The 26134-nt window shown below is 39.2% G+C and overlaps 1 protein-coding gene and 1 non-coding gene across 2 annotated transcripts in view; both read left to right on the top strand.

Annotated features, from left to right (window-relative positions):
- MTMR8 (myotubularin related protein 8) overlaps positions 1-26134 on the top strand; it is a 198201-nt gene that overhangs the window by 5850 nt on the left and 166217 nt on the right. The gene's annotated exons all lie outside the window — the stretch shown is intronic.
- Positions 8866-9029, top strand: LOC137757547 (U1 spliceosomal RNA). Its single transcript, XR_011072388.1, has one exon. It is a non-coding gene; the product is annotated as a U1 spliceosomal RNA (small nuclear RNA).

Raw genomic sequence — 26134 nt, 5'->3', positions numbered from 1 at the left:
AATCACCTATACATATACATATATCCCCTCTTTTTGGATTTCCTTCGCATTTAGGTCACCACAGAGCATTAAGTAGAGTTCCCTATGCTATACAGCAGGTTCTCATTAGTTATCTATTTTATATATATTAGTGTATATATATCTATATCAATGTCCCAATTCATCCCACCCCCACTTTCGCGTTAGCATCCGTACATTTGTTCTCTATGTCTGTGTGTCTGTTTCTGCCTTACAGACAAGTCCTTCTGTAGCATTTTTCTAGATTCCACATATATGTGTTAATATACGATATTTGTTTTTCTCTTTCTGACTTACTTCACTCTGTATGACAGTCTCTAGGTCCATCCATGTCTCTTCAAATGACCCCATATGTTTCTTTTTATGGCTGAGTAATATTCCATTGTGTATATGTACCACATCTTCTTTTTTTTTAACATCTTTATTGGAGTATAATTGCTTTACAATGGTGTGTTAGTTTCTGCTTTATAGCAAAGTGAGTCAGTTATACATATGTTCCCATATCTCTTCCCTCTTGCGTCTCCCTCCCTCCCACCTTCCCTATCCCACCTCTCTAGGTGGTCACAAAGCACCGAGCTGATCTCCCTGTGCTATGCGGCTGCTTCCCACTAGCTATCTATTTTACGTTTGGTAGTGTATATATGTCCATGCCACTCTCTCACTTTGTCACAGCTTACCCTTCCCCCTCCCCATATCCTCAAGTCTATTCTCTAGTAGGTCTGTGTCTTTATTCCCATCTTGCCCCTAGGTTCTTCATGACCTTTTTTTTTTCTTAGATTCCATATATATGTGTTAGCATATGGTATTTGTCTTTCTCTTTCTGACTTACTTCACTCTGTATGACAGACTCTAGGTCCATCCACCTCACTACAAATAACTCAATTTCGTTTCTTTTTATGGCTGAGTAATATTCCATTGTATATATGTGCCACATCTTCTTTATCCATTCATCTGTTGATGGACATTTAGGTTGCTTCCATGACCTGGATATTGTAAGGAGTGCTGCAATGAACATTGGGTTGCATGTGTCTTTTTGAATTATGGTTTTCTCAGAGTATCTGCCCAGTAGTGGGATTGCTGGGTCATATGGTACTTCTGTTTTTAGTTTTTTAAGGAATCTCCATACTGTTCTCAATAGTGGCTGTATCAATTAACATTCCCACCAACAATGCAGGAGGGTTCCCTTTTCTCCACACCCTCTCCAGCATTTACTGTTCGTAGATTTTTTGATGTTGGCCGTTCTGACCGGTGTGAGGTGATACCTCATTATACTTTTGGTTTGCATTTCTCTAATAATTAGTGATGTTGAGCATCTTTTCATGTCCCTCTTGGCCATATGTGTGTCTTCTTTGTAGAAATGTCTATTTATGTCTTCTGCCAATTTTTTTGATTGCGTTTTTTTTTTTTTTTTGATATTGAGCTCTATGAGCTGTTCATATATTTTGGAGATTAATCCCTTGTCCATTTCTTCATTTGCAAATATTTTCTCCTGTTCTGAGGTTTATCTTTTTTTCTTGTTTATGGTTTCCTTTGCTATGCAAAAGCTTTTAAGTTTCGTTAGGTTTCTTTTCTTTGTTTTTGTTTTTATTTTCATTACTCTAGAATGCAGTTCAAGAAAAAGCTTGCTGTGATTTTTGTCAAAGAATGTTCTGCCTATGCTTTCCTCTGAGAGTTTTATAGTGTCCAGCCTTACATTTAGGTCTTTAATCCATTTTGAGTTTATTTTTGTGTATGGTGTTAGGGAGTGTTCTAATTTCATTCTTTTACATGTAGCTGTCCAGTTTTCCCAGCACCACTTGTTGAAGACATTGTCTTTTCTCCAATGTATATTCATGCCTCCTTTGTTGTGGATTAATTGACCATAAGTGTGTAGGTTTATCTTTGGGCTTTCTATCCTGTTCCATTGATCTATATTTCTGTTTTTGTGCCAGTACCATACTGTCTTGATCACTGTAGCTTTGTAGTATAGTCTGAAGTCTGGGAGCCTGATTCCTCCAGCTCCGTTCTTCTTTCTCAAGATTGCTTTGGTTATTTGGGGTCTTTTGTGTTTCCATACAAACTGTGAAATTATTTCTAGTTCTATGAAAGATGCCATTGGTAGTCTGATAGGGATTGCATTGACTCTGTAGATTGCTTTGGGTAGTATAGTCATTTTCACAATGTTGATTCTTCCAATCCAAGAACATGGTATATCTCTCCATCTGTTTGTATCATCTTTGATTTCTTTCATCAGTGTCTTATAGTTTTCTGCATATAGGTCTTTTGTCTCCTTAGGTAGGTTTATTCCTAGGTATTTTATTCTTTTTGTTGCAGTGTTAAATGGAAGTGTTTCCTTAATTTCTCATTCAGATTTTTCATCATTAGTGTATAGGAATGCAACAGATTTCTGTGCATTGATTTTGTATCCGGCTACTTTACCAAATTCATTGATTAGCTCTAGTAGTTTTCTGGTAGCATCTTTAGGATTCTCTATGTATAGTATCATGTCAACTGCAAACAGTGACAGCTTTACTTCTTCTTTTCCGATTTGGATTCCTTTTATTTCTTTTTCTTCTCTGATTGCTGTGGCTAAAACTTCCAAAACTATGTTAAATAATAGCAGTGAGAGTGGGCAACCTTGTCTTGTTCCTGACCTTAATGGAAATGGTTTCAGTTTTTCACCATTGCGAACGATGTTGGCTGTGGGTTTGTCATATATGGCCTTTATTATGTTGAGATAAGTTCCCTCTCTGCCTACTTTCTGGAGGGTTTTTATCATAAATGGGTGTTGAATTTTGTTGAAAGCTTTTTCTGCATCTATTGAGATGATTATATGGTTTTCCTCTTTCAATTTGTTAATATGATGTATCACGTTGATTGATTTGCGTATATTGAAGAATCCTTGCATTCCTGGGATAAACTCAACTTGATCATGGTGTATGATCCTTTTAATGTGCTGTTGGATTCTGATTGCTAGTATTTTGTTGAGGATTTTTGCATCTATGTTCATCAGTGATATTGGCCTGTAGTTTTCTTTCTTTGTGACATCTTTGTCTGGTTTTGGTAACAGGGTGATGGTGGCCTCGTAGAATGAGTTTGGGAGTGTTCCTCCCTCTGCTATATTTTGGAAGGGTTTGAGAAGGATAGGTGTTAGCTCTTCTCTAAATGTTTGATATAATTTGCCTGTGAAGCTATCTGGTCGTGGGCTTTTGTTTGTTGGAAGATTTTTAATCACCGTCTCAATTTCAGTGCTTCTGACGGGTCTGTTTATATTTTCTGTTTCTTCCTTGTTCAGTATCAGAAGGTTGTGCTTTTCTAAGAGTTTGTCCACTTCTTCCAGGTTGTCCATTTTTTTGGCTTGTAGTAATCTCTCATGATCCTCTGTATTTCTGCAGTGTCAGTTGTTACTTCTTCGTTTTCATTTCTAACTCTATTGATTTGAGTCTTCTCCCTTTTTTTCTTGATGAGTCTGGCTAATGGTTTATCAATTTTCTTTATCTTCTCAAAGAACCAGCTTTTAGTTTTATTGATCTTTGCTATTGTTTCCTTCATTTCTTTTTCAGTTATTCTGATCTGATCTTTATGATTTCTTTCCTTCTGCTAACTTTGGGGTTTTTTGTTCTTCTTTCTCCAGTTGCTTTTGGTGTAAGGTCAGGTTGTTTATTTGAGATGTTTCTTGTTTCTTGAGGTAGGTTTGTATTGCTATAAACTTCCCTCTTAGAACTGCTTTTGCTGCATCCCATAGGTTTTGGGTCATCTTGTTTTCATTGTCATTTGTTTCTTGAAATTTTTTTTTCCTCTTTGATTTCTTCAGTTATCTCTTGGTTATTTAGTATTGTATTGTTTAGCCTCCATGTGTTTGTATATTTTACAGATTATTTCCTGTAATTGATATCTAGTCTCATAGCCTTGTGGTTGGGAAAGATACTTGATATGATTTCAATTTTCTTATATTTACCAAGGCTTGATTTGTGACCCAAGATATGGTCTATCCTGGAGAATGTTCCATGAGCACTTGAGAAGAAAGTGTATTCTGTTGTTTTTGGATGGAATGTCGTATAAGTATCAATGAAGTTCATCTTGTTTAATGTATTATTTAAAGCTTGTGTTTCCTTATTTATTTTCATTTTGGATGATCTGTCCATTGGTGAAAGTGGGGAGTTAAAGTCCCCTGCTATGATTGTGTTACTGTTCAATTCCCCTTTTATAGCTGTTAGCATTTGCCTTATGTATTGAGGTGCTCTTATGTTGGATGCATAAATATTTACAATTGTTATATCTTCTTCTTCGATTGATCCCTGGATCATTATGTAGTGTCCTTCTTTGTCTCTTGTAGTAGTCTGTATTTTAAAGTCTATTTTGTCTGATATGAGAATTTCTACTCCAGCTTTCTTTTGATTTCATTTGCATGGAATATCTTTTTCCATCCATTCACTTTCAGTCTGTATGTGTCCCTAGGTCTGAAGTGGGTCTGGTGTAGACAGCATATATACGGGTCTTGTTTTTGTATCCACTCAACCAGTCTGTGTCTTTTGGTGGGAGCATTTAATCCATTTACATTTAAGGTAATTATCGATATGTATGTTCCTATTCCCATTTTCTTAAATGTTTTGGGTTTGTTATTGTAGGTGTTTTCCTTCTCTTGTGTTTCTTGCCTAGAGAAGTTCCTTTAGCATTTGTTGTAAAGCTGGTTTGGTGGTGCTGAACTCTCTCAGCTTTTGCTTGTCTGTAAAGGTTTTAATTTCTCCATCAAATATGAATGAGATCCTTGCTGGGTAGAGTAATCTTGGTTGTAGGTTTTTCTCTTTCATCACTGTAAATATGTCCTGCCACTCCCTTCTGGCTTGCAGAGTTTCTGCTGAAAGATCAGCAGTTAACCTTATGGAGATTCCCTTGTGTGTTATTTGTTGTTTATCCCTTACTGATTTTAATATGTTTTCTTTACACTTAATTTTTGATAGTTTGATTAATATGTGTCTTGTCATGTTTCTCCTTGGATTTATCCTGTATTGGACTCTCTGTGCTTCCAGGACTTAACTCTTTCCTTTCCCATATTAGGGAAGTTTTCAACTATAATCTGTTCAAATATTTTCTCAGTCCCTTTCTTTTTCTTTTCTTCTTCTGGGACCCCTATAATTCCACTGTTGGTGCATTTAATGTTGTCCTAGAGGTCTCTGAGACTGTGCTCAATTCTTTTCATTCTTTTTTGTTTATTTTGCTCTGCGGTAGTTATTTCCACTATTTTATCTTCCAGGTCACTTATCCGTTCTTCTGCCTCACTTATAGTGCTATTGATTCCTTGTAGAGAATTTTTAATTTCATTTATTGTGTTGTTCATTCTTGTTTTTTTGCTCTTTAGTTCTTCAAGATTCTTGTTAAACATTACTTATATTTTCTCCATTCTATTTCCAAGATTTTGGATCAGCTTTACTGTCATTACTCTGAATTCTTTTTCAGGTAGACTGCTTATTTCCTCTCCATTTGTTTGGTTTGGTAGGTTTTTGCCATGCTCCTTCATCTGCTGTGTGTTTGTCTGTCTTCTCATTTTGCTTAACTTACTGTGTTTGGCATCTCCTTTTCACAGGCTGCAGGTTCGTCGTTCCTGTTGTTTTTGGTGTCTTCCCCAGTGGTGAATATTGGTTCAGTGGGTCGTGTCGGCTTCCTGGTGGAGGGGACTGGTCCCTGTCTTCTGATGGATGAGGCTGGATATTGTCTTTCTGGTGGGCAGGGCTGCATCCGGTTGTGTGTTTTGAGGTGTCTGTGACCTCATTATGATTTTAGGCAGCCTCTCTGCTAATGGGTGGGGTTGTGTTCCTGTCTTGCTAGTTGTTTGGCATAAGGTGTCCACACTGTAGCTTGCTAGTCGTTGAGCGGTGCTGGGTCTTACGTTGAGATGGAGATCTCTGGGCGAGCTTTTGCCATTTGATATTACGTTGAGCCTGAAGGTCTATGTTTGACCAGTGTCCTAAAGTCGGCTCTCCCACCTCAGAGGCACAGGCCTGACACCCGGTTGGAGCACCAAGACCCTGTCAGCCACACAGCTCTGAAGAAAATGGAGAAAAAAAGAAAGAAAAAAAACAGATAAAATAAAGTTATTACGGTAAAATTTTTTTACAAGCTATTAAAAATAAAAAATTAAAAAGTAATAAAGAAAAGAAAAGCAAAGAAAGAAAGAAAGAAGAGAGCGACCATACCAAAAAACAAATCCACCCATGATAACAAGCACTAAAAGCTATACTAAGAAAAATAAATTAAAAAGGGACAGACAGAACTCTAGGACAAATGGTAAAAGCAAAGCTATAGAGAGAAAATCACACAAAGAAGCATATACATACACAGCTTCAGAAAGAGAAAAAGGAGAACAATATATATATCTATATATAAAAGAAAAGGAAGAGAGCAGCCAAATCATTAAACAAATCTACCAATGATAATAAACTTTAAGTACTAAAATAAGATAAACATAAAACCAGAAACAAATTTGATGCAGAAAGGAAACCCCAAGTCTGCAGTTGCTCCCAAAGTCCATCACCTTAATTTTGGGATGATTCATTGTCTATTCAGGTATTCCAGAGATGCAGTGTACATCAAGTTGATTGTGGAGATTTAATCGGCTGCTCCTGAGGCTGCTGGGAGAGATTTCCCTTTCTCTTCCTTGTTCACACAGCTCCTGGGGTTTTGCTTTGGATTTGGCCCCACCTCTGCATGTAGGTCGCCTGAGTGCATCTGTTCTTCGCTCAGACAGGACAGGGTTAAAGTAGCAGCTGATTAGGGGTCTCTGGCTCACTCAGGCCGGGGGGAGGGAGGGGTACAGTATGCGGGGCGAGCCTGAGGTGGCAGAGGTTGGCGTCATGTTGCAACAGCCTGTGGCATGCCATGTGTTCTCCCGGGGAAGTTGTCCTTGGATCACGGGACCCTGGCAGTGGTGGGCTGCACAGGCTCCCAGGAGGGGAGGTGTGTATTGTGACCTGTGCTTGCACACAGGCTTCTTGGTGGCTGCAGTAGCAGCCTTAGCATCTCATGCCCATCTCTGGTGTCTGCGCTGATAGCCGCAGCTCGTGCCCATCTCTGGAGCTCTTTTGGGCAGTGCTCTGAATCCCCTCTCCTCGTGCACCCCGAAACAATGGTCTCTTGCCTCTTAGGCTGTTCCAGAGTTTTTCCCAGACTCCCTCCTGGCTAGCTGTGGTGCACTAGTCCCCTTCAGGCTGTGTTCACGCAGCGAACCCCAGTCCTCTCCCTGGGATGTAACCTCCGAAGTCAGCTCCCAGCCCCCACCTGCCCTGGCAGGTGAGCAGACAATCGTCTCAGGCTGGTGAGTGCTGGTCGGCACTGATCCTTTTGCGGGAATCTCTCTGCTTTGCCCTCTGCACCCTTATTGCTGCACTCTCCTCCGTGGCTCCATAGCTTCCCTCCAGCCGAACCACTGTCTCCACCAGTGAAGGGGCTTCCTAGTGTGTGGAAACTTTTCCTCCTTCATGGCTCCCTTCCAGAGGTGCAGGTTCTGTCCCTATTCTTTTGCCTCTGTTTTTTCTTTTTTCTTTTGCCCTACCCAGGTACGTGGGGAGTTTCTTGCCTTTTGGGAGGTCTGAGGTCTTCTGACAGCTTTCAGTAGGTGTTCTGTAGGAGTTGTTCCACATGTAGATGTATTTCTGATGTATTTGTGGGGAGGAAGGTGATCTCTAAGTCTTACTCTTCCGACATCTTGAAGGTCTCTGTTGTCTTTTAAAAGGGAATAAAGGGGTTGTGCATACAAGGAGAAATTGGGAACACAACTTCTGCAATAGCTTCCTAGCTTGAGAAAGCCTCTCAATTGACATTTGGTGCCAGGAAGTGGTAACTGAGATATGCCCTGGATGTGTGTAGGATGAAGCAGTAGTCCTCGGGGAGGGGCATAAGCAAATAACCCAAGTATCTTACCTGAGTTGGAACAAATTGGAGCTTATCCCTTGAGGCCTTATACCCCTTGTGTGCTAGCTGAGTGAGGAGATGTAGCCTGTCCTTGAGGTTTGCTTCCTCAGTGGGGGAGCATAACAAAAGGTCATCAACATATTGGAGTAAAGTAGAGCCATGGGTTAAATTCACATTGGCCAAGTCTTGTCTCGATATTTGTGAAAAATAAGTAGGGCTTTCCATGTAGCCCTGAGGCATAATAGTCCAAGTAAATTGACATCCCTCACACCTGAAGGCACACAGGTATTGGCTATCTGGATGGACAGGAATGGTGCAGAAAGTACTATATAAATCTATGATTGTAAAAAATTGTGTGTTTAAAGGGATTAAATTGAGAATGGTATGAGGGTTGGTGACTACAGGGTTACGTGGTATGACTATATTGTTTATGGCTTGGAGATCTTGAATAATATGACAACCTCGACCATGAGGCTTGAATATCAGAAAGATTGTTGTGTTACAAGGACTAGTTCATGGGATTATGAGACCCTTCTGGAGGTGTACCTTGGCAGTGGGATGAATTCTTTCCAGGGCCTCAGGCCTGAGAGGGCATTGTCTGAAGTGAGGTGAAGATTTATTAGGGTCTATCTGTATCTTAATTGGTGGTGCTGAATGAATGTATTCTATGTCATTTGAAGAGGTGGACCTTAAGGTAGGAGGAACAGAATCTAGCAAATCCTTATGACTGAGAATTGACAAGGTATGAGCAAGGAGAGGAATTTCAATATTAGTACTAGATTCAGAAGTAAATCTCAAGGGGTCAAGAATTTGTAAATGTATTTCCCCTTTTGGGTAAAAGGAAATATTAGCTTGTAATTTTTCCAGTAGGTCTTGGCCCAAACGGTGTACAGGAGCAGAAGGAACAAGAAGGAACTGGGGTGAATCCCCTGAAAATAGCCTATCTCAAAAGACAATGGGATACTTACCTGGCAGAGGAGATACCATGATCATGAAGGTGGTTTTCCCAGGGTGAGCCTCACTCACTGCACTGCGAGTGTGCTGACCCCTGTGATTTCCCCAAATGGGGAAAACTCGACTGTGTAATTTGTGGTGGTGGGGTACTGCGTGCGCGTTCTCCCCTGAAAAACAAAAAAAGACAATGGGGACAATTTGCTTACCTTCATAACTGTGTTGGAAACTCCCACCATTTGTACCTTTTCTGTACTTCGAGGAACGGGGAGCCTTGAGGTTGGTGAGGTTCTAGACAAAGTTGCTCCTGTGTTCAGAAGAGCAGTAATAGCTTCAGCTCCTATAAAATGGTCCAGTTCTCCCAACGGTGTTAGTGGGAATACTGGGAAGACCCCAACACTTTCTTCCAGAGCATCCGTATTTGTGAGTGTCTAAAAAAGGGAGGTGCTTCTCAAATTTCTCAGAGAGTTCATGAAAGGGGCCAGGGTGAGGGGCTTTGGGATGCTGATAGGGCCCTCTTTTTAACTTTGGATGCTTCTTCCAGTGGTCGGGTTGGGGCCTTGATCTTGGTAGGGTCCATTAGAGGAATTTTGGTCTTTCTGTTGAGGCGGCCACTGAGCAGCAGTGGCCAGTTGCTGCAGCTGCAAATTCATGATTTTAATGGTCTTGCGTTTTTCTGTGTGTTTGATTGTTTTAGATAGCTAATTAGCCAAATTGACCAGATCAGGAGTGGCCATTATTTCCCAATTTAATTGTACCTGTTTCACCAGCAGTCTGAGTTCCTCATCTAATCCCCCAACAAAGATTGAATTAAAGAGGGTTTGAGTATTGTTTGCCCCAGCAGGTATTCTGGAGTTTTCCCAGAATACTGTCTATAGGCATGAGTAATAATCATGAACAGTTTCATCAGGTCGTTGTGTAGTAGACTGAATTTTTCCCCAGGAAGTGGAACACGGAAGAGCCTGAGAAGTTGCTTCATGAAGGGCTAGAGCTACCTGAGAAACTGGTGCCACTGCATCAGTGTCATTTCTATGGATATCTTTCTATGAAGCCAGTTGGCAGTAGTTTGCCAATGTCTGGCTTGGCTTTCTCCAATTAAGATGTGGGTTAGTTGATACAAGACAGAGAAGTCTGGATCATAGGTTCGTATCACAAAGTTAAATTCTTCCACAAACCAGGGGGGTGGTCCTCAGTGACCTTGGGAAATTCCTGAGCTATGTCCCGTAATTCTGCAGGGGACCAAACCCTGTAGTCTACCAGATAACAGGTGCCAACAGGGTTCTTTTATGTCATCTCTGGTATACCATTGCCATTTACCTAGGTAAGCACAGGAGGCAGCCCCATACTTTTTGTATATGTACCCAGCAGGAGTCCCAGATGGGTGAGAATCTTCCCCCATAGCAGTCTGAGACTGTGACCGTCCCATTATTATGCACTCACCAAAAGGAAGTAAGTCCTTAAGCGATCAGTTGATTAAACAAAAGACACCCAGAATAAAGGCCTGAACCTCAACCAAAGAGGGAGGTTCTGGACCAAAAAGACTTACTGCCCAGGCCTGGGGCCACCAGGGAGGCAGTAAAGCACAAGGGGCTCACACAGGTACCTTGCTCAAATCCATGGCAGCTTCGGAGCTGGGCATATCACTTCAGATCCCACTTCTGACACTAATAATGTCAGCTGAAAGGACCACGGTCTGTAAAAAGGCAAAAAGCAGTTTATTTGGGGTCTTAGAACTGCAATTCAGGAATCATAGATTCTGGAGGATACCAGAATAGTGTCTCACTAGAGGAGAATGGCGGGGGTTTTTATAGGAAAATAGGGAAGTTAATGCAGGTTTACACAAGTTGTTTACCAAGAATTTGGATTGGAGGTCAAAATTATTCTATATAATATGTTTGGGTTATGGAATGCATCTCATTTGTTACTAAAGAAAGGTATGTTTTCTTAGGCCAAATAAAGTCCAGTTCTCAGCATTATTCTTTCCTTTTAGCGACTCAGCAACTATATAGCAGTTTCAATTTGGAGTGTTAAGCAAAAGTCCAGCATGGGCAGCAAACATGGAGGTGCTCAGGTCATGTCTCAGTCATTCCTGACAGTTATTTTCATACTAGAAAAGTCTTCTCCCTACTTGTTAACTTAAGATTATGATGCTGCTTGATGGGCAAAGCAGGAACTCCAAGCAAGATCCCTGGTAGGATCCAGCCTTGCTTTTTTCTGGACCCCTTCCTTTCCAGGTCATATCATTTGCACCAGGTTCCCTGGCATGGTAGAGGAAGGTGGCCTCACAAAGCAAAGGGGCTTCTGCTATTCATACAACCTCTTCTCCCAACCCACCTAACCCTGGGCCACCGTACTTGCCCAGTTGAAAATGAGTTTATCTGAATTCTTCCTTTTTTGACCTTTTCACCTGGGGGAGAAAGGGAGGCAGAACTGCCCTTGTACTTGAGTGTTAAAATATTAAAAAAATTAAAATATTAAAACCCCCCTATTGGGGGATTCAAGCTATAAAACTGAGCTAGCTGTATGGTAAGGGAGAAGATACCATTATCCCACCCACATCAAAATAATAGAAGCAGCTAATACATTGAGTATTTAACTATGTGGCAGGCACTGTGCTAAACAACCCATAAGGGAGGTAGTATTAATACTCCCATGTCACAGATGAGGAAACTGGGACCATTAGAGGTGAAGTGACTTGTCTAATAAAGATAGGAGTGATAAGTTTTAGACTGGTGTGGAGATGGGGTTAGTGCTCAAGAAAACTTTAACTGGCATCATGTTCAGACTCCATTTGTACTTCATGGATGGGATTGTAAGTCTTGAAAATAAATAAAACTTCCAAATGAAGACTTAGTTCTTTAAATAAAATTGGCATTTCTTTTGGTGCCTGGCAGGGCTGTGAGTGCCCATAGGTGGTATCTTGCCAGAAGTCTACTATTTTTACTTTATTTTAAGTTCTGGGAAGAATTAGGGTTGAACTAATGACAAGGACTTAGAATTGCCTCTCTCTTATTTATTCACCATTTCCACAAAAGGGAAATACATCTGTCTTGTTCATTTCAGGACAAAGAGATAACCATGAGCTTGTCAGTCATTAGTTTTGCATGTCAAGTGCAAAAGTGACTTTTATTTTTGGCTCTTGCTTGAGTCTTTTTCTCTTCTTGGGAAGACTTTAAAAAAAACTGTATTAAAGTATAACATACATAAAGTTCATAGATTATAAGTTTGTACTCCATGAATATTCACAAACTGCACATACCCATGTAACCAGCACCCTGGTCCAAGAAACAGAACATTACTAGGAATCCCCTCATTCCTCTTCTAGTCAATACCCCTCCCAAGGGTAACCACTATCCTGACTTCCAACAGAATAGTTTTGCCATTTTTTGTACTTAACATAAATGGATTCATGCAGTATATGCTGTTTTGTATCTGGATTTTTTTTTGCTTGATACTATGTTTTAAAGATTCATCCATATTATTCCTTGCAATTGTAGATCATTCTCATTGCTATATAATGTTTCTTGTTAGCGTGCCACATGTGATGTATCCATTTTTCTGTTGATGGGAAATTTCCAGTTCTGGCTGTTACAAGTAGAGCATTCTTTTGACAGCTATACACATGCATTTTTGTTGGGGTATACATAGGAGTGAAATTTCTGGATAGTAGGATATGCATTCATTCAGCTAGAGTAAATACTACCAGTTTTGCACCCCCAACACCTATGTATAAGACAGGATCTGTCCTTTAAAGTTATAGCCTTAGGGTTTAACTATGATTTTTGTAGCACCTCAGGACTACCCAAAAGTTTAGTGACTCTCCTGTCTAAATCAGAAATTATCCTACCCCTCATCACTTCTGTGTTATTTAGCACATAGAGTTCTTGATTACCTTACCTTCCTGGAATGAAACTTTATTAATTAGGATTTTTTTTCAGTTAACATTTATTGAGTTTCAACTGGCTTAGAAATTTACTGTCGTGATTAAGAGTGTGTGCTTTGGATCCAGACTGTCTGAATTCAATCTCAACTCTGCTACTTAACTAACTTTGTGATCTTGACAAGTATGTAACTTCTCTGTGCCTCAGTTTCTTCATCTGTCAAATGGTGGTGATAATAATAGTACCTATCTCGCAGGGTTGTTATAAGGATTAAATGAGTTAATATTTGTAAAAGTGCTTAGAACAGTGCCTGGCACATTGTGAATGCTTAATTTAGCTACTGATTACTATCATCATCATCATTATTAATTGTTACTATTTACAGAACCCCACATTGGGAGTTGTTAAGGATACATAGGCATCTTAGATATAGGAACTATCCTCTAGGATCTCTTAAGTAAGGTGATGAGATGTTAAGCATAAGATTCAAGAATGAAAGTGAGAACTTTCAAGAGAGGGACAAATGAAATACTATTGGAGTTTAAAGGTAAATAGGATCCAGTTCTAGATGAGTGTGAAGAGTATGAAATGAAGAAAGCTTTATAGAAGGAGTGGTGTGTAAGCTGAGTCTGAATAATAGGATTTTACTCTTCAGAGACTGGGAAGGTGAGAGGGACTCCCTACCAAGAGAACTGCAAGAGCATAAGCTCAGAGGCTTAAGCTCAGAGGCAGGATTGAGAGGAATGAAGCAAGGAATTAAGTTGGAGAAATAGGTTTTGTAGATTGTAGAACGCCTTGAATGTTACACTGAGGAGCTTGAACTTGGTTCTACAGGTAGCAACAACCTGCTAAAGCTTTGTAAGTCTAGAACATAGAATGCAAAAGTTAGAAAGGACCTTTTAAAAGATTATCTAAATGAGGAATGGGAATGCAGTTTCTTTTTTGCATGATAGGAATGTTCTAAAATTATATTGTGGTGATGGTTTTACAACTCTGTAAATTCACTAAAAAATCAATGAATTGTACATGCAAAACAAGTGAATTTTATGGTATGTAAGTTCATTAAAGTTATGAATGAATGAACGAATGAATGAATAAGATCATCTCATGATAGTCCAAGCCTCTTATTTCACAAATGCGAAAGCTGTGGCCCAGATTGCTGAAGTTTCTTGTCCAAGGTCAAACATCTAGCAAGTGTCAGAGCCAGCATTCTCTTTTTGTTGTTTAGTATGCATGACTGGTTCAGACTATGATAAATTGTATGGAATTATCATTGAAACAAGAGCCAAAATAATTGGGAATGCTGGATGGGTATGCAATGCTATTCTGGATAATAGTAGTAAGTAATAACTCTTTATAGTACTTTACTGTTTACAAAGTGCTTTTCAAGCCACCCTACCTGCTCTCAACGTAAAAATTTATATCACGCTTTCCTAAAAGCAGATAATTTTTGGCTTGACTTCCAGGAAACTGAGAACTAAATTTAGTGTTCAATCATATTAACTACATTAGCCCTTGTATTTAGCATTATTGCTTCCTCCTCCTTTTTCATGGCTTTGATTTTCTGTTCTGATAGCGTAATTGTAGATTTATGTTTTATTATAAACCACCTCAAATTCATTTAGGAAAGAGGCAAGGTCAAAATCAATCAAGATGAAACTGGGTAAAGTGTTTTTCATTATCAAGGAAATGTGACTTCTAGAGACAAGGGTTGTACTCCTCTTTCAGTTCTCAAAAGCCTAAATCCAGTTGGCTTCGCTTTGATCCTTTCAGTCAAGGAAGTAGTATAATGTAGTGGGGAAAAAACGTGGACAGAGCCAGGTTTGAATTCCAGATGTATTATTTCTTAACTCCGAGTTCTTGGGCAAATCACTCAAAAGATCTGGGTCTCAGTTTCCTCCTTTGTAAAATGGAGGTAATATCTACATCTTGGGACTATGATGAAGATTAAGATATGGTATGATAAGGGACTGACACAAATTAAGTGTTCCATGACTATGTATTCCCTTCGTTTTCCATCAGAGCCAAACAACAATGGTAGAGGCTTTAGTATATATATATATTAGTCCTCGAAGGTCTCAAAGATCAGCCCGTCTCAAAGAGGAGTATTTTCCTGAGCATCCTGAGTACCAAGGCTCTTGGTACTACAGTTCAAAGAGAAAGCCTACCAAGGAAGCCCTGGTAGCAGTGGTCTGATATTGTGGCCACTATTTTATAGGGATTGGAATTGTTTTCCTCACCACCAGAACTTCCTCCTTTGACATCACTTTGTACTTGGGAAACCCCAATGAAGCTGTTACTCCTAGAAACCATTGGGATTTATTTTAGGGTTGTGTCTTTTAAAAATCATTTTGTGGTTTTGTGATGCAATATTTAAGTGCTTTAGAAAGAGTTTTCGATAATCTCCAAAGACATTTTCCTTGGTTGAGAAATGCATACTGGACAGGGAGTCAGGAGGCCTGGGCTGATACTGACATGCTGCATGACCTTAGGTTTTATTTTCCTTGTGGATAAAATAATAATATCTAACCTTTATTGAGCGATTACTAAGTGCCAGGCACTATTGTAAGTGCTTTACATAAATATTGCATATTTATATACTCATTTAAGACTCACAACAATAACTATCATTATCCTCATTTCGAAGATAAAGAAATCAAGACCCAGAAAGCTTAAGCAACTTGCTGAGAGTCAGAAAATGAAGCAGTCTGTGACTCAAAAGCCTGTGCTCTTAACCCCTGCACTGTACTGCTTCAATAAAATGAGCAGATTGGATTATACCAGCACTTCCTAAACTGTGTTCCTGATGACCACTAGTCCCACAAGATAAGTTGTTTAAAAAAGAAAAAAGGATTCTAAGGTAAAATATGTTGACACCACAAACACTGTGGAGATTGATAGTGAATTTTCACCTGTTAAATTCTCTGAGAAACCCTGTAAGAAACCTGCTTATAATGCAGTGTTTCCCTAACATGACCACAGAACTCTGTGTGTATGTGTGCATGTGCGTGTGTGTGCGTGTGCATGAACACACACCTAGTAACATTCTGTGGAACTAGGGTTTATAGAATGTGCTTTGAGAAATGCTGGTGTTAATCTGGAAGATTCATTCTCTTAAGTGCTTCCAGCACTTAATAATGATAGGTATGTGGACTGTAAAATGCAGCATTCCTTTCTGAGTCTCAAATTTTCTTTAATTGGAGGGGTGCTGCAAATTACGGTGTGATGAGGCATAAATTCAAGGCTGGTCTGGGTTGCATTTTTAACACTTGCTTCAAATGACCTTGTACATCTTAACACAAAAGACTTCATTTGCCCTCTACCTTTTCCTTTCCTCCTTCCTGCCCTGTTACATATTTTCTCACTTATTACTTAAAAGAAGAGACTTAAATCAGAGCTGCTTGTTATGAAAATAGGAGAAAGCTTTTTTAATATGTGCAGGGTGCAGCAATTGTTTTCATGATGAATACTCTTTGTTGTCAGAGGTGATGCCACATAGAGCAGTGCTTATGTGGAACACGGGCTGTTAGATATCACCACGCTGTTAGTCCTCCTGGAGCCAGATGCCCTGTCTTTTATTTAATTATTTTCGCAGTGTTTCCAATTTGTTACCAGTAATTGTGACAAATAAGGATAGTAAATGAATTCAGAGACCTCTGAAGTGCACCTGATTTCCTCCCTTCCTCCCTTCCTGGAAGGGTAATGAAAAAAAAAACCAAACAAACATGGTTTATGGTCTACATCTTCTCTAAGAGCAAAGATCTTGTAAATGTCAGCATGTTCTGTTTACAGTCCAGGTGTGCAAAACTAACAAAGCAGTTGGGTGGCCTTACTGGGACTTAGAGTCTCTATAGTACTTAGTGGTGGTCATCTTCTTCTCACCTCTTTTCTTTCTCTCTCCATCTCTCTCTCTTTACTCTCCCTCTCCTCCCTTCTCTCTTTCTCTCTCCTTTTTCCTTTTTCTACCCCCTCGATCCTTTCTCTCCCCTCACCCTACCCTCAGGTCTTTTAAGTCTCTTCCCCGCCTCTCTCTTTTTCTTTCTCTCTTCCCCCTATACACATACTATGGGACCCAGATTTCTGTGGGAAAAAAGCACACCAGGCAGAGACATCCTCTTACACACTGTCTTAGAACCAGAGGGATCTCTGGTGCCTATGAATAGAGAAAGGGGTGGGTCTGAGTAATCGCAGGTTTCCTAAAAGGTCCTACCTGCTAATACACACAGGTTCCCTGCAGTGTGGAGCCCTCCAGGAAGTCCATATTAACAGTTTCAATATTAACAATTTCCCTCTCTCTGAGGCACTTGGTAACCTTCATACACGGACATTGTAGCCTTTTGGTAGATAGTGCCCTGGGCCTTAGCAGCAACTCCTTTTGAGTGGTCGATTTTCCCCTTTGTTGCGCATTTCCTTCCATTCAAGTCTGCCTGTCCTGGGACAGGCAGGAGAGTGCTAAAGATGCTTTATAGTTTCAATTTCTACTCCTCACCCCTTGCCATTATTTTCCTGAAGTGTGACTTCTTTTCCTGAGTATGAGAGAGTGAGCCCTTATTCCAACTGGCACTGATGTCTTCTATTAACATAATCACAATATAGTTCTTTCTAGCAACAGTAAGACTACTTCCTTTTAACTTTCAATTAGCTGAAGCAATCACATGCTTTAACCAAATTATTCTCATCAATTTTACATTGCCTCCTGCATTCAGATTAGCAAATGCTTACCTACAGCTTCCTCATCAGGAAAGGAAATGGTATGCACTCATGTTTCTTTTGCAGCATTACTTTGCAGCATTTCCTATAAGCATTTTTACCCCGTACCTCATTCCTAACCTTCTTCTACTTGTTCTCTGCCTGAAGGGTGCTGTGGATTCTTTTTTATTTTTTTTCTCTTCTTAGTCCATTTGGGCTGTTATAATAACATACCACAGATTGGTGGCTTATAAACAACAGAAATTTATTTCTCACAGTTCTAGAGGCTAGAAGTCTAACATTAGGGTGCTAGCATGTTTGGGTTCTGGTAAAGTCCCTCTTCTGAGTTGCAAACTGCCGATGACTTCTCACCGTGTTCTTACATGGCAAAAGCAGGCAAGGAATCTCTCTGGAGCCTCTTTTATAAGGGTACTAATCTCACTAATCCTATTTATGAGAGCTCCGCCCTCATGACCTAATCACCTCCCAAAGGCCCCACCTCTGAATACCATCATATTTGGGCATTAGGATTTCAACATATGAATTTGGAGGGTGGACACAAGCATTCAGACCAAAGCACCTTCCTTCTCCATTTGGGTTTTTGGCCTTAAAATATCTCCTGGGTTCTAATAGTTCTTTTTTCTTTATCTTATACTGGGCCTTCTGAGTTTGGCTTTTTGCTTAACTCTACTCCTTCTCTGGCCTTGTCCTTCCACCCTCCTTCCCTTCTCTAATTGGACACTTCTTGCTATCTTTCCCTTCCTTCTTTTTCTCCAGTCACCCTTTAGCCACCTTCTATATCTGTACCTCTGGCATGGGTGACTCTGTGCTGCAAATAAATGCCTTCCTGATTTCGGATGCATGCATCAGTAAGCGGCAGCTTGCAGCAAGCATCAGCGAGCAGTAGCTGGAAGCAAGATCTTAGTTCCTGGGCTGGGAGTCCTAACTGCTAGCCCACAGAGGCCAGCGGCTAGGGCCTGGGTCCCTAGTTCTTGCCTGCCTTGGCAAGAATGAATTCAGGCGAGGAGGCAGAAGGTAAAGAGAAAAGTAAAAAGTTTATTGGAAAAACAAAGTACATGTGGAAAGACGCATGGGCGAACTCAGAGAGAGAGTCGCACCTTTGGGAAGTTTAAATCCTTTATAAGGGGGCAGTTTTCTGGGTCTTTTTTTCCCTTCTGGCAAATCATCTTGCTTTGTCCCTCCTGGCTAATCAGTCTCAGGACCCTCCTCATAGGTGCGCACACACACCTCTCAGTCAAGATGATCCTGCTGTGAAGGCGTCTGGAAGAAACAAGTCTTATTATGGCCTGGAGTTGTCCCCTGACTTTTGACCCCCAAGGAGCCTTTCTGCGCATGCGTAGTGTCTCTCTTACCCCAAGGGGTGGGTCGGGGGGTGGGGAGTGGAGATCCCTTGATCCTTTATTCAGACAAGATTTTGGCCTTCTTTGTTCTTGCCATGACTGTTATCTTAAGACATCCCCAAGAGACAAAGCTTGGCTATTTACCCTGTCTCTGTCATTACTTCCATTTCGGAGAGCAAACAGGAGGCTGATTTTAAATGCCTAACCTGAAGCCCACCTGTCATCTCCTGTCTCAGGAAATGCAAACAGGAGGCTAGTTGTAAGTGTCCAGCCTGAAGCCCGCTTTTTCCTGCCCCATGAAATGTAAACAGAAGGCCAGTTGTAAATGTCTAACCTGGAGCCCATCTATCTCCTGCCTCATTCATAGCCTGTACAGGAAAACAAGATCAGTTTTTCTTGGGATTGGTAAAGACTTCTTTTTTTAATGGTGGGAAAAAACCCCCATAACATTAAATTTAACAACTTAACCATTTTTAAGTGTATAATTCCATAGTATTAAGTATATTCACATTATTCTTCAACAAATCTCTAGAACTTTTTCATCCTGCAACACTGAAACTCTGTATTTACTAAACACTGATTTCCCCTCCCACCTCCCCCCAGCCCTTGACAACTACCTTCCTACTTTCTGTTTCTATAATTTTGACTAATTTAGATATTTCATATGAGGGAAATGATATGGTATTTGTCCTTTTATGACTGGCTTATTTCATATAGCATAATGTCATCCATGTTTTAGTATGTGGCAGGATTTGTTAAGGCTGCATAATATTCCATTGTGTGTACATTTTCTTTATCCATTCATCTGTCTATGGACATTTGGGTTGCTTCCACCTCTTGGCTATTGTGAATAATGCGGCATTGAATATGGGTGTACAAATATCTCTTCAGTATCCTGCTTTGAATTATTTTGGACATAAGTCCAGAAATAGGATTGCTGGATCATATGATAATTCTCTTTTTAGTTTGTTGAGACACTTGTATCCTGGTTTTCATAATGGCTGCACCATTTTACATTCCCACCAACAGCGTACAAGGGTTCCAACTTCTCCATATCCTCACCAACACTTGTTGTTATTTTCTGTTCTTTTTATAATGGCTATCCTAATGGGTATGAGGTGATATCTCTTGGTTCTGATTTGAATTTCTCTTATGATTAGTGATATTGATCTTTTCATATGCTTGTTGGTCATTTGTAGATCTTTTTTGGAGAACTGTCTATTCAAGTCCTTTGCCAATTTTAAAATCAGGTTATTATTATATTTGTGTGTGTGTATGGTTGAGTTGTAAAAGTTCTTTTTTATATTCTGGATATTAAACCCTTTTCAGATGTATGATTCAGAAATATTCTCTCCCATTCTGTGGTTGCCTTTTCACCCAGTTGATTGTTTCCTTTGTTGCACAGAAGTTTTAAATTTTGATGTAGTCTCTTATCTTTCTTAGCCTGTGCTTTTTGGTATCATATCCAAGAAATAATTGCTAAATCCAATATCCTGAAGCTGTTCCCCTATGTTTTATTCTAGGAGTTTTATAGTTTTTGGTCATACGTTTAGCTCTTTAACCCATTTTGAGTTAATTTTTTTATATGATATAAGGTAAGGGTCTAACATCATGCCAGTTTACCTGACACCATTTGTGGAAGAGACTGTCCTTTCCCCATTGTGTAGTCTTGGTACTCATCAAAAATCAGTTGGTCAAATATGCATGGGTTTATTTCTGGGCTCTATTCTGTTACATTGGTCTGTATATCTGTTTTTATGCCAGTGGCACACATTTTGATTACTGTTGCTTTGTAGTATGTTTTGAAATCAAGAAGTGTGAGACCTCTAACTTTATTCTTTTTTTTCAATATTGATTTGGCTATTTGGGATCCTTAGAGATTCCGTATGAATTTTAGATTTTACGATCATTCTTTTATTTCTGCAAAAAATTACATCAGGATTTTGATTGGAACTGCATTGAATCTGTAGATCACTTTGGGTAGTGTGGACATTTTAACAATATTAAGTCTTCCAATCCACAAGCATGGAATATCAATTCCACTTATTTGTATCTTCTTTGACTTCTTTTAACAATGTTTTCTAGTTTTCAGTGTACAAGTCTTTCACCTCCTTGGTAAGTTTATTCCTGAGTATTTTATCCTTCTAGATGCTATAGTGAATGGGATTGTTGTCTTAATTTCCTTTTCGGATTGGTCATTGTTAGTTTATAGAAATGCAACTGATTTTTGTATGTTGATTTTGTATCCTGAAACATTACTGAAATTGTTTATTGTAACAGTTTTTTGGTGGAATCCTGAGAGTTTTCTGCATATAAGATCATGTCATCTGTGAACAAAGATAATTTTACTTCTTCTTTTCCAATTTGGATGCCTTTTATTTCTTTTTCTTGTCTGATTGCTCTGGTTAGGACTTTCAGTACTGGAGAACAGTTTTAAGAATGACTTTACAGGATTGAGTCCTAGGGGCAGGTGTTCAAGAGAGATTTTTTTCTCAAGCATAACTACTTTGGGTCGTAGTAAAGATTAAAATGAAACGTAGCATGTAAAGCACAATACTTGGTGCATAGTAACTTCTATATGTTGTTATTACGGTTGTTCCTGTGTTTGAGAGGTGAAACTTGGAACCTAACCCTGGAAAATAAAAGGATGAAGTTGTAACTCCCTAAAGATGTGGTTCTCAACCTGGCTACCTACTGGAATCACCTGGGGAAACTTTTTCAAACTTCCAAGACCAAACCAATTACATCAAAACCCTTAAGAGTGGGAATCAGGCATCAGTATTTTTAAAGTTGCCCAGTTGATTCCAATATTTAGCTAAGCATTTATATATATATATATATATATATATATATATATATATATGTGTGTGTGTGTGTGTGTATGTGTATGTGTATATATATACATATATATACATTTATGTTTATTAATCTATATTTACATTTATATATTTAATGATTTTGGCTTCCATTAATTTTGCATGTCTAAATTTTTCTCGACTGTACATTTTATTTAGATATGTTGTTTGGAATAATTCACTGGTTCTCAATGATGGCTACACATTAGAATCACCTGTGGGGTTTTAAAAACTTCCACTTCCCCACCCCAATTAAATCAGTTTGGGGGGTGAGGCCTGCATAGTCCTTGTTTTGTTTTGTTTTTATTTTGCATTGTTTTAAAGCTCCTCTGGTATATAGCCCATGTTGAAGACCATTAATTTACCTGAAAGGAAGCTTGTGCTTGTGAGGCTAAGACACTGCAGAGTTTTAATTGCTATAGATATAACCTAATTCTTAAGTTAGAATCTAAATATGTGAGCTTTTCTGGGTCAAACTATCCTGTAGTAATCACCTCTTACAGTTTATTAAGTGCTATTATATACATTTGATGTTTATAATAAATTCACATGGCAGGCATAATTTTCCCCATTTTACAGATGAGGAAAGTGGTACAGAGAGTTGTAGTAAGTTCCCTAAGGTTACACCATTGGCAGAGCTGGATTTGTACCCAGGTTTCCTATTGCACAGTGTTGTGCTATAATATGCCATGCACACAACCTTGAAAAAAATATTTTCCCTCCAGTATGAGTACGTACTCTCTTTCAGTCTTTTAACCAGAATAAATAATCACCCAATTTGAGTAGAATCTTTTTTGATCCAACCCTCTTTTTCTATATCCATTCAGTTTCAGCTCAGGTTTGCCATTAACTTTCTATGTGTTTCAAGGAGGAAGGATTGCTAACTGTGTCTGCTTGTAGATCAAGTGAGATAATTACTGAGAATTCAGGCCACTCCTTTCATTCTTTTTTTTAAAAAAGAAAACTTCAGTGTTTTGGAGCAATTTAGATTTACAGAAAAATTGGGACGTTTTCCCATATACACCCTCATCCACCCTCCCCCTGCCCCGTTCAGTTTCTCCTGTTATTGACATCTTGCATTAGTGTGATACATTTCTTACAATTGATGACCCAGTATTGATACATTATTATGATTAAGTTCATCATTTACATTAGGGTTCACTCTTGGTTTTGTACATTCTATGGGTTCGGACAAATGTACCCATCAGTACGGTATCATATAGAATATTTTTATAGCCCTAAAATGCCTGCATGCTTTGCCTATTCATATCTCCTCCCACCCCCCAACTCCTGGAATCATAGATCGTTTTTCTGCCTCCAGAGTTTTGCCTTTTCCAGAATGCCATGTGGTTGAAATCATACAGTATGTAGCCTTTTCATATTGGCTTATTTCATTTAGCAATATACATTGAAGATTCCTCCATGTCTTTTCATGGCTTGATAGCTCATTTTATTTAATCACTGAATAGCATTCTAACGACTGAATGTAACACAGTTTCGTTATCCATTCACTTATTAAAGCATATCTTGGTTGCTTCCAAGTTTTGGCAATTATGAATAAAGCTGCAATAAATGTGTGCAGGTTTTATGTGGGCATAAATTTTCAACTGATTGGGGCACATACCAAGGAGCACAGTTGCTGTATTTTATGGTAAGATTATGTTTAGTTTTGTATGAAACCACCAAAATGTTTTCCAAAGTGACTGTACTGTTTTGCATTCCTATAAGCAATGAATGAGAGTTCCTGTTGCTCTACATCCTCACCAGCATCTGTTGTCAGTGTTTAGGATTTTGGCTATTCTAATAGGTGTATAGTGGTATCTCATTGTTGTTTTAATTTCCATTTCCTTCAAGACATATGATGTGGAGCATCTTTTCATATGCTTATGTGCCATCTGCATATCTTCTTTTTTAAAAAATCTATTTATTTTTTAAATTTATTTTTGGCTGTGTTGGGTCCTCATTGCTGTGCACAGGCTTTCTCTACTTGTGGCGAGAGGGGGCTACTCTTTGTTGTGGTGCGCCGGCTTCTCATTGCGGTGGCTTCTCTCATTGTGGAGCACAGGCTCTAGGCACGCGGGCTTCAGTAGTTGCAGCATGTGGGCTCTAGAGCTCAGGCACAGGAGTTTTGGTGCATGGGCTTAGTTGCTCCACAGCATGTGGGATCTTCCCGCACAAGGGCTCGAACCTGTGTACCCTGCATTGAGAGGTGGATTCTTAACCACTGTGCCACCAGGGAAGGCCTGCATATCTTCTTTAGTGAGATGTCTATTCAGAACTTTGCCGATTTGTTTATTGGGTTCTCTGTTGTCTTATTGTTGAGCTTTAATAGTTCTTTATATATATGCGTATCAGTCATTTTTCAGATATGTGTTTTTTTTAACATCTTTATTGGAGTATAATTGCATTACAGTGTTGTGTTAGTTTCTGCTGTATAACAAATTCAATCAGCTATATGTATACAGTTATCCCCATATCCCCGCCCTCTTGCATCTCCCTGCCACCCTCCCTATCACACCCCTCTAGGTGGTCACAAAGCACTAAGCTGATCTGCCTGTGCTATGTGTCTGCTTCCCACTAGCTATCTATTTACATTTGGTAGTGTATATATGTCAGTGCTACTCTATCACTTGATTCCAGCTTACACTGACCCCTCCCGTGCCCTCAAGTCCATTCTCTACATCTACGTCTTTATTCCTGTCCTGCCCCTAGGTTCATCAAAACTATTTTTTTTTGATTCCATATATATGTGTTAGCATATGTTATTTGTTTTTCTCTTTCTGACTTACTTCACTCTGTATGACAGACTCTACGTCCATCCACCTCACTACAAATAACTCAATTTCATTTCTTCTTATGGCTGAGTAATATTCCACTGTATATATGTGCCACATATTCTTTATCCATTCATCTGTCGGTCGACACTTAGGTTGCTTCCATGTACTGGCTGTTGTAAATAGTGCTGCAATGAACACTGTGGTACATGACTCTTTGAATTATGGATTTCTCGGGGTATATGCCCAGTAGTGGGATTGCTGGGTCATATGGTAGTTATATTTTTACTTTTAAGGAACCTCCATACTGTTCTCCATAGTGGCTGTATCAATTTACATTCCCATCAACAGTGCAAGAAGGTTCCCTTTTCTCCACACCCTCTCCAGCATTTATTGTTTGTAGATTTTTTGATGATGGCCATTCTGACAGGTGTGAGGGGATACCTAATTGTAGTTTTGATATGCATTTCTCTAATGATTAATGATGTTGAGCATCCTTCAATGTGTTAGTTGGCAATCTGTATATCTTCTTTGGAGAAATGTCTATTTAGGTCTTCTGCACATTTTTGGATTAGGTTGTTTTTTTTTTCTGATATTGAGCTGCATGAGCTGCTAGTAAATTTTGGAGATTAATCCTTTGTCAGTTGTTTCATCTGCAAATATTTTCTCCCATTCTGAGGGTTGTCTTTTGGTCTTGTTTATATTTTCCTTTGCTGTGCAAAAGCTTTTAAGTTTCATTAGGTCCCATTTGTTTATTTGTGTTTTTATTTCCATTTCTCTAGGAGGTGGGTCGAAAAGGATCTTGCTGTGATTTATGTCATAGAGTGTTCTGCCTATGTTTTCCTCTAAGAGTTTGATTGTGTCTGACCTTACATTTACGTCTTTAATCCATTCTGAGTTTATTTTTGTGTATGGTGTTAGGGAGTGTTCTAATTTCATACTTTTACATGTAGCTGTCCAGTTTTCCCAGCACCACTTATTGAAGAGACTGTCTTTTTTCCATTGTATATTCTTGCCTACTTTTCAAAGATAAGGTGACCATATGTGTGTGGGTTTATCTCTGGGCTTTCTATCCTGTTCCATTGACCTGTATTTCTGTTTTTGTGCCAGTACCATATTGTCTTGATTACTGTAGCTTTGTAGTATAGTCTGAAGTCAGGGGGCTTGATTCCTCCAGCTCCATTTTTCGTTCTCAAGATTGCTTTGGCTATTCGGGGTCTTTTGTGTTTCCATACAAATTGTGCAATTTTTTGTTCTAGTTCTTTGAAAAATGCCATTGGTTGTTTGATAGGGATTGCATTTAATCTGTAGATTGCTTTGGGTAATATAGTCATTTTCACAATGTTGATTCTTCCAATCCAAGAACATGGTATATCTCTCCATCTGTTTGTATCACCTTTAATTTTTCATCAGTGTCTTATAGTTTTCTGCATACAGGTCTTTTGTCTTCTAGGGTAGGTTTATTCCTAGGTATTTTATTCTTTTTGTTGCAGTGGTAAATGGAAATGTTTCCTTAATTTCTCTTTCAGATTTTTCATCATTAGTGTATAGGAATGCAATAGATTTCTGTGCATTAATTTTGTATCCTGCAAGTTTACCAAATTCATTGATTAGCTCTAGGAGTTTTCTGGTAGCATCTTTAGGATTCTCTATGTATACTCTCATGTCATCTGCAAACAGTGAAAGCTTTACTTCTTCTTTTCTGATTTGAATTCCTT

Source organism: Eschrichtius robustus, chromosome X, assembly GCF_028021215.1.
Source record: "Eschrichtius robustus isolate mEscRob2 chromosome X, mEscRob2.pri, whole genome shotgun sequence".
Classification (NCBI taxonomy): Eukaryota; Metazoa; Chordata; class Mammalia; order Artiodactyla; family Eschrichtiidae; genus Eschrichtius; species Eschrichtius robustus.
The sequence above is the reverse complement of the archived record's forward strand: the minus strand, read 5'-3'. Positions and strand labels throughout refer to the sequence as shown.